This window comes from Galleria mellonella, unplaced genomic scaffold, assembly GCF_026898425.1.
Source record: "Galleria mellonella isolate WM207_F2 unplaced genomic scaffold, CSIRO_AGI_GalMel_v1 utg83, whole genome shotgun sequence".
Taxonomy (NCBI): Eukaryota; Metazoa; Arthropoda; class Insecta; order Lepidoptera; family Pyralidae; genus Galleria; species Galleria mellonella.
Window position 1 is genome coordinate 3709918 of NW_026442162.1, and position 10386 is coordinate 3720303.

The window sequence follows — 10386 nt, forward strand, 5'->3', positions numbered from 1 at the left end:
ATATAATTTGTACGCTTATACCTAAAGATTTATAAATATGATTTGTTCTTTGAAATTAATTAGACTTTCTTAATATTAAATCCATCATTAATCCAAGATAAGATCCACCGACGGCAGAAAATAAAGGAGAAATCTCGTCTAAACAAGATACTGAAATTAATAAAGCCAACAGCCCTTTATCCTAAAGGGTTTTAAGAGAGCCGGCAACCGCATCCGATACCGTGAAATATTTACTTTAAATAACCTATTTTACTTTGACTGTGTTCGTTGCTTAATTTTCCACTTGTGAACAATATTCTGAACAAATAGTACTTCACAGTCACAAAAAACTGACTGTTCAATTTTGTAAGATTTTTCTAGTAGCCACCATATTAGTTTTATGTCAACATCGATACCTCATTTATTATAAACTACCTTTATATTTATAAAACTACTATATAAGTTAAAATATAATCCATCCTTGTAGCAAATTTAATTAAATTCCGTATAATAAATTTTGCATTATAACTGGCACCTCTCACAAATTCGTATTTGGGTAAAAATAAAATATTGCATCTGGCAACCCTGACCATAAGAATAAATGTACTTATGACTGTAAATTCACGATGCCTAAATTTAAACAACCTGCGACCTGTTATTAATGTTCGCTCGAAGACTGCAAACCTGAGAGCTTACTGAAATATTCACTCAGAAGTCATTATCCACTCATCTCTAATGTACGTCGAAAGAGAAACAAAATATAAATAAAATATATTTTGTTTCCGTTTCGACGTAATTGCCGTAGAATTGGTCACAATGGTCTAACCGACCTATCTTCATCATCCGTCAATGGCACTTCGCTAGATAAACATATAGAGATAAGCGGTTTTTATATATGATTAATTAATCTACTTAACTTTACAGAGGACGGGACAAACAAAAAATAGAGTTTAGAGCAGTGATTCTCAATCACTGTGCCGCGGCACTTTTGTGTGCCGCCAAATTTTAAAAGTGTGCTGCCAAATTTTGCAAATATTTAAAATTTTTGTCCTAAACTATTTATGCAGTGTGTTGTAGTAAGTAAATAATTTTTATCTTTTCCTTTGTGTGCCGCCAAATTTTGAAATCATTAAATATGTGCCGCAACAAAAAAAAAAAAGAATTGACTTCTAATTCGATTAAAATTTAAATATCTAATACTAACACGATATTGTTTCATTTGGGATCCGTTTTTTGTCGTCACTTTTAATTTCGCAGCTTGTCACGAAAGATTTTTGTAAAAGTGGGACGTCTTTTGAACGGTTCTTTTCCTATTACAGAGAGGCGAAGCGACACCTCGCGTCTCACAATGGGACTACTAGGGTATGAAATGACGCGCACTTCCTTTGTTTCTCAAAGGGAACGTTCCGGGCCCCGAGGGTTCCGTGATCATATAAAATTGTGTACTACGTAAATCACAGAATTAATGGTCTGAGGACCTCATAAAATTAATGGAATAGTATGTATATAGTATATTTTAGTAGAACTAAATGAAAATATAAACAAACGAATAATTATTCCAAATGCCAGTTTTTTTTAACGGATGATAATGGAATGATAACCCCACCTGTGCTATCGGTATACACTGGTGGGACACCAGTGAAGGATGATAGGTGAAGATGAAGCAAGTCAGTTAGCCCATCGTGACGAAATCCACTAGAATTAACCATGATGGTTTCCAGGGGAAACCGCGTGGAGGTCGACCTGATAGGGTTTATTGCTAGCAATAGGGATGATAATCCCCGTACAATACTAACAATCCCTTCTCCTCCTCCCCCCTAAACGACAATTAGAGAGTGTCAAAAATTAATTAATTCAATGTATGTTTCTGTGTATTACCAATCTCATCAAAAACATAAATGTGAAAAGAGAGCCAAGTTCAATATTACCAATATGAGTCGTTCCGGCTCCACTGAAAAAAGAACCGAGATCTATATGAGTGCCATATTATGTGTGGAAAATCTTAAATTTTGTAAAGTTACAAGAACATACAACATTGTAAAATGAATTTATAACAATTTCTTGTTTCTTGGTTCTACTGCCATGTTTGTTACTTAATATGTATTATAAATTCTTGAATTATTAATAATAATTTAATGATTTTTCTGCAATTAAAGTTCTTTTTTTTTTTTTAATAACGCATACGTATATATATATATATATATATATATANATATATATATATATATATATATATATCTTTTGAATGTGTTTATTATAAACAAAAATCAAATCTTTCCTCTTATCTCCTACCTTAATGAAGCATTAATGAAGATTTATAATACGGAACCCTAAAATCGAATGGGTTTCTGTACATACATAGTATTACTAGCACTGTTAATGAGGACGTCCTAATAAGAGAGTGATTCATCCTCGAGGAAACTCTTTGAGGGCAGTAATGAAAAAATATACAAACGCCGCGATCACAATGAGGAAATAGTTTTTACAGAATGTTCTAGGAAGAAAAGACCGCAGTAAAATAAATTACTAGTACTAGCTATTTGCTACTCGCGTGAATCAGTATCATTACTATTATAATAAAATTGTAACTGGACGGTGTATGTACATGGTATACATTTAAAATATATATATATATAATATATGAGTTAGCAAAGGCGAACTTATCTCTAAAAAATCTTAATAAAAGTCATAGAAGAAATTTAAATAAATATTTACATAAATTATAAATAATTAAATATATACACAAATGAATTCACATATATACATACATACACATACACATATATATACATATACACATACATATACACACATACATACACAGTTAAATACAACATATAAATTCAGATACAAGAGAACACAATGATGACAGTCTTCTAATCATTATATGAGAAATCTTAATAAAAGTCATAGAAGCAAAATTAGAAATTCTGTCTGCCAATCTGTCTGTCTGTCTATATCTTTGTTCCGGCATCACACAAAAACTACTACACCAAATTAGATACACTTCTGACAGTTGTGTTCCTAAAGGTGTAATTTTAAATCTTTACATATATATGTTATCTTGATACGCCACCTGGAATTGGTTTATTCGTTGGTTTTTTTTTTTTCTAAAATCCACGCGTGCGATGTAACAGGCAAAAAAACTAGTACAAAGTACGTACATATTTCGAATCTTTCATACTAACTAAACAAAAGGGCGAGCTGGGTTAATATGAGAGGCTTATTTTTCGTTTTTTGACCCATATTTATTTGGTGAAAATTGTCTGTTCCATTGATAGAACAAGCGTTGCCAGATTAGGATTATTTTTCCCTCAATTTTGGGTATGTTTGCGTTCACAAAATTTTGAAAAAATTAAATTTTTGGCGAATTATTTGAAGAAAAGTGAATTGCGCTTTTTTATTGTTAGGAAAGCAAACGAGGATCACCTGATGAAAAACGGCTGTCGTCGCCTATGAGCACCTGCAACACCCTCGTGTCGATTGCGCTTTACCGGCCTTTTAAATGTTTTTAAGTAGATTTTTTTGAAAAGCCACATATTATATTGTAATGAGAAAACTGAAGAAGATAGCTCATTCCACAACCCAAATGTACGAAGAAGGAATGAACGAGATGCACGGACAGTAGTAATATGCCATGCATCCAAAAAAATAGGACGATAAAAATAATCGTATAGACAAATTTGGGTAATTTTTCAGGATAGTTTTGGTATTTGTAAATTATATAGAGGTATATAGTGTAGAAGTGCCGTGTGGTCCCGGCATAGAATAGGCCACCCCTTCCTTTCCCGTGGGTGTCGTAAGAATCGACTAAGGGAAGGCGAGGGATGGGCAACAGCGTCCCTCTTAAAACATCTTTAAAGCCTAACTGCGGTTGCCAATCCGCCTGCCAAGCGTGGCAACTACTGGCAAACCCCCCTCCTCCCAAGGGGGAGGTTTATGTTCAGCAGTGGACAGTTAAAGTATGATGATGATAGAGGTATATAACATGTGTGAGTAGAAAGAGCAAAACAGAGTACAGGGTTCCAAATCTATAGGACCTTTCTTGGATTTTAATAATGGAAAAAAATGGAGATTTTTTTTAACGTTTCGCTACAAATCTAACATAGCGTCTGGCAACCTTGAATAGAATATTCTAATAAATTTCGATGTCATCCTGAATGAAATGTACTATGCATTAAGTTAGGATATTAAGTTACCCTTACACCAAATTTCATTTAAATCCATTTGACCGTTTAAACGTGAAAGTAGGAAACTTTAAACATACATCCATCCTCACAAACTTTAGCGTTTACATGTAATACTTATATTAAGTATTATAGTAGGTTTTTTTATACCACTGAGGTAGTAAACAAGCATACGGCCCACCTGATGGTAAGCGGTTACCGTAGCCTATGAACGCCTGCAATACCAGAGGTATTACGCGCGCGTTGCCGACCCTGAACAAACCTCTACCCCTCTTTTGAAGAACACCATGCTGTAGTCTCTTGGGAAAATCTCGGCAGGGAGCTCATTCCATAACCTAAGTGTACATAGGAGAAAACATCTCTGAAATCGCGTTGTACGCGACCATTTAGGCTGTAAAGTATGAGGGTGAACTCCCTGTCGATGGCGAGCCGTACGTTGATAGAAAGTTTAAAAGCATAAATGCCAAAATGTGGCAACGTGTGAGTCATTTGTCAGTTTTTTAAAATAAGCAATTTTCAATATTCCTGAAGAATTATTTAAAAAATAATCTAATGGCCAAACTATAATGATAATTATAGGACATTTTATTTTTGAAAAGTAACATATAATCCATACTTTCGTACTTCGATCTTAAAGCTTAATTTTTTTTTTATATTTATTCCCTTGTTAACACATATAAATTTCATTATAATGATACAAAGTGTTTAATGTTTAAATTATACACTATATAAAATATACATTGATTGGATACCAGGGTGTGATGATGAGGTGAGGATGAAGTCACATCAGTTGAATTACCTACGACAGTTGTTTTTTTATTCGACTTAGAATGGCAAACAAGCTGACGGCCCACCTGATGGAAAGTGGTAACCGTCGCCTATAGACATGAGCAGTACCATGGACATAACAGTACACACACATACTGTTTCGCCCATGATACCCTCCATGCGTTGCCATTCCTTAGGACTCAGGTGTTATTTCTCTGTATTGTTTCCAAGTGTGGAGGTCACCCTAATACAATGACACTGAGGGTAAAAGGATTTTTAGTATTGAGGTTTTACAGACCCATTGCTAGCAATACAACCTATCAGGTCGACCTCCACGCGGTTCCCCCGGAAATCATTGTAATTAATTCTTATTCAATCGATTGACTATGGACAGACCGACCTACTTTCATCTTCACCTGTAATCCTTCACTAGTACCCCGCCAGCGTATACCGATAGGGCAAGCGGGGTAACCACTCCATTTTCTTCCATTAAAAAAATACAATGTCACTAGACCCCATTACTAAAAATCCGGAGGGAAAGGGATTGTTAGTAATGAGGTCAAATAGCCCCATTATTAGCAATATACCCTATCAGGTCTACCTCCACGTGGTTCCCCCTGGAAAGTTATGTGTTTAATTCGAGTTGAATTCGTCAGGATGGGCTAACTGGCCTGCTTTCATCCTCATCTGTCATCTCTCACTGGTGCCCCGCCAGTGTATACCGATAGCGCAGGCAGAGTTACTAGTACATTATCACCCATTAAAAAATATACTAAAAATCCTCTCCAGTATTAGTTACACTCTGATTTGAGTACTGCAAGTAGTTCTCAGGTCTTTCAATCTGGTATCCGGCCGCATTGCATTTGCATGACAAGGGTCGTAGATTCAATTCCTTGAATACTGAAGCCGCATTTAGATGCATTATTTCTGTTACACAGCCTTTGACTAGTATTCCTTTACTCCCTTTGGTCACAAATTGCGTATTCAGAAATACGAATAATTCGTAAATACATACATACATACACATACTGATGGACAACGACATATTTCATAGACATTTTCAATCAACTTCAAAAAAAGAACGTTCTCAATTCGATTGTTCCCTTTTTTTAATGTTTCTTACTTCATAACACCGTCAGATGTAAACCGATTTGAATTTTTTTTTTTTTACTTGTTATGTCCTATAGAAATTTTATCAAAATCGACTTAGTTGTTTAGAAAATTGATTCCAATGCGTGGTTGTGCGTAAAAATATATTTCATTTTCACATGTGGCATAATCGTTTTTTTACATAATCGTAACACCAAAAGGTATTTTTGATGTATATTGATTTAGTTACCTTCATTATTATTTCAACAAAGACGCACAAAACTCTGTTTCATTAATGAAATATTAAAACGTTGCGTACTTACAAATAATCCAATATTAATTTTGTTTGAAAACGACATATTTTAAGTAACGACATTTTGTAAATAGATTGCTTTCATATAGTATATGTAAACATAAGGGAACAGATTATGAACGCATCAGCTTTTCTTCAATATCTGTACGTACAGACCTCTATAATTGGGGGGAAAGGGATTGTTAGTAATGGTGACTGAGAATCCCATTGCTAGCAATATACCCAACCAGGTCGACCTCCTCGCGGTTCCCCCTGGAAACTATCATGGTTCATTCCTGATGAATTCATCATGATGGGCTAACTGGCCTGTTTTCATTCTCACCTATCACACTTCACTGGTGCTCCGCCAGCGTATCCCGTTAGCGCAGGCGGGGTTACCATATCATTTTCACCCATCAAAAAAAAAAGAAAAAAGACCTCTATAATAGTCTATAAACATCTATAGAGTAGGGATAATATTTATATTATTACATGTATCGCATCTCCATATTTAGAACTAACAGAATTTTTCATCGCGTCTCCCACCAAATTATTTATAATTACTTCTCTCCATCCAAAGGTTGCCTGGAAGAGATCGCTCTTAGCGATAAGGTCGCCCATTGTTTTCTCATTGTGATTATTTCTTGTAATTATTTATATTTATAATAAGTTTACTATTGTAATCTTTTGGAGGAAACAATAAAGAGTATCTATTTATTATCAATTTTACTATATTAGTAGGGTTCGCAAGCTATACTTAATTATAATTTTTTTATGTCGACTTTATTCACGTATCAAACAGATACATGTAAATAGATCACCATCGTCTCATCACCCGTTGTGCACTGCTGATCATAGGCCTCACCCATAAAGAGAGTTTCGTCATTAGTTGCCACGTTTGACAGGCGGATTAGCAATCGCAGTTAGGCTTTGCTGATGCTCTGAGAGGGACACTGCTTCCAATTTTTTTTATACAACTTAGAATGGCAAACGAGCTGACGGCCCACCTGATAGTGGGTGGTAACCGTCGCCTATAGATATGAGCAGTACCATGGACATAACAGAGTATACTGTTCCTATATTGAGTATAGTATTCCTTAACTATTAAATATTATATTAGTTAGATATAGCGTAACGGTCTACTTACGCCGTTCCACCGTATGTTTTTGTTGCAAACAACAATTTTACTCTCGCCTTCGATTCGGTATTTAGGTACTTGGCAGATTTGAGGGCGGCGTGTTACGGTAATTTATCGACCAAGTTATTACGCAGCACGTGGGCCGCTCGTTACGTGTTTTTATACTGTTGTTAGAAATAAGAAATATAGTACATTTTCGTTGATAAAATAAGAAATATTTTTTTCGGTAAACGCACCGCGGTCAGGCTATTTATATTATTACGTTAAAAATATAAATTGATTTCGTGTTAAACGCCCCGGGAGAACCACCTTAAATCACAGTATACAGATTTTTTTTTATGGCAAACGATAACGAAACGGGTTTGTTTTTTTTTTTAATCGATAATAATGCAATGGTAACCCCCACCTGCGCTATCAGTATACACTGGCGGGGTACCAGGTGATAGGTGATAGGTGTGAATGAAAGCAAGTCATTTGGCTCATGTTAATTAATGCATTAAAAATTAAACACAATAATTTTTAGGAGGAACTGCATAGAGGTCGACCTGACCTGGTCAAAACGTGGAGATAATTCAGGTAAATTATGAATCAATGAATGAATGAGTATACTTTATTTGCATTATACAATATAGGAAATAAGCAAAACAATTTACTAACTCAACGATACAATTGTATAAGTACAGTAAGGCGGTGTTATTGCTGAGAGCAATCATTTCAAGACAAATTTAAGATAAAGGACTAAGTGTTTATCATATTTATATATATCAAATTATCATAATTTATCTAAATAAAAGCGTTAATTTTCCGCCTCTTTCGAACCTCACAAATTGGATATTTATTTTTTCACCGAAACCTTTTTGAAAGACCAGCAATTCACAGGCAAATCTCTGGTGTTATAAGCATAGAATAGGTATTCTACAGTTGTGATTACTTGCCTTCAGATGAGCCGTATGCTTGTCACCCTTTCACATAAAAAACAGTAACAGCACTCATGAAACCGAACAACTCAATATTTTTTTTTATATATTTAAGCACGACGCGCCTTTCTAGTTTCTTATTTTAAGATAATATAAAACCAATACCTACTTTTTCATATATAAAAAAGAAACCAAAAAGGTGCGTTGTGCGCATTGTCTATGATTAAAAAAAAAAGTATTTTCTAATTATTTACAGAAATTATTAATTGAAGGAACCCAAGGAAATTGAAAAGATAGGTCGTGCTCAAAAATTTATACAAACAAGTCATTGACCCAGCCTTAAGACGTCTGCTGATGTACAGAATAATAAGTACAAAATCTATTAATAAATTGAATAGACAAATTCATCATCATATCAGATTATAACTATTCACTGTTAAACGTAAGCCTTCCCCTTTGGGGGAGGGGGGGTTTGCCGGTAGTTGCCACGCTTGACAGGCGGGTTGGCAACCGCAATTAGGCTTTGGTGTTGTTTTACGAAGGACGCTGCTGCCCATCCCTCGACCATTTAGTTCTCTTAGTCGCCTCTTACGACACCCACGAGAAAGGGGTGGCCCATTTTATGCCAACTACACGGCTATGACATAAAATGTCCTATTATATTTATATAGTCGTAAAAGCATCTTTACACAGTGTGAAGGCAGAGGTCGAGAACTGTTTACCCATACGAATGCGAGGCGAAGTTTATTCAATCCAGAGGAGTAAACGTAATCAAGTGAATGCATAAATTGGACTTCGTTCACAGAAGAATGAACACGCCCGCATTGTGGATATTTACATTGTTAGGTACCTAAAGTGCGAACTATCAACATATAGGTACTATTTTTTTTAATGGGTAAAAATAGCATGGTAACCCCGCCTGCGCTATCGGTATACACTGGAGGGGTACCAGTAAAACGTGATAGGTGAGGATGAAAAGACAGGTCAGTTAGCCCATCGTGACGAATTCAACGATAAATTAGTCACGATAGTTTCCAGGGGGAACCGCGTGGAGGTCGACCTGATAGGATATATTGATAGCAATGGGGATCAACCTCCTCATTACTAGCAATCCTTTCCCCCAATATACTATATTTTTTTAACATATGATAATGGAATGGTAACCCTGCCTGCGCTATCGGTGTACACTGGCGAAGCGCCAATGAGGGATGATAAGTGGGGATGAAGCAAGTCAGTTAGCATGACGAATCTAATAATAAATAACAACAATATAACAATAAAATAACACGATGGATTCCAGAGGGGACCACTAGGAGGTCGACCTGGCAGCAATGGAGCTACTAATCCCCATATCTATCTAACCATAGTGTGCCATGCAACTTTGTACCATAGACTAAGTATAACTTACTTTTATTTATTTCATCAACTGGATGAGCTTAATCTCCCAATACGCCCACCCAGGAAAACATCGATACTGTAACACATATGTATAATTAAATGTAATAATAATAATTAGATTTTAATCACATAACAGTAATAGAAATAGGGGGGAAAGGGATTGTTAGTAATGAAGACTGAGAATCCCATTGCTAGCAATATACCCAACCAGGTCGACCTCCTCGAGGGGGAACCGCGCCCCTGGTAACTGTCATGGTTAATTCCTGATGAATTCATCATGATGGGCTAACTGGCTTTCTTACATTCTCATCTATCACCCTTCACTGGTGCTCTGTCAGCGTATCCCGTTAGCGTAGGCGGGGTTACCATTCCATTTTCACCTATCAATAAAAAAAAAGTAATAGAAATAACATCTATATCTTAAATATCTGAATATGTAGTTTTTTTAATGGATGATAATAAAATTATAGCCCCGCCTGCGCCAACGGTGTATGCTAGCGGGGCGCCAGTAAGATATGAAACTAAAGAAAAAATGGAAAAGGTAGGTTAGTTTTTTTTTAATGGATGATAATGGAATGGTAACCCCGCCTGCGCGAGGGGGAAAGGGATTGTTAGTAA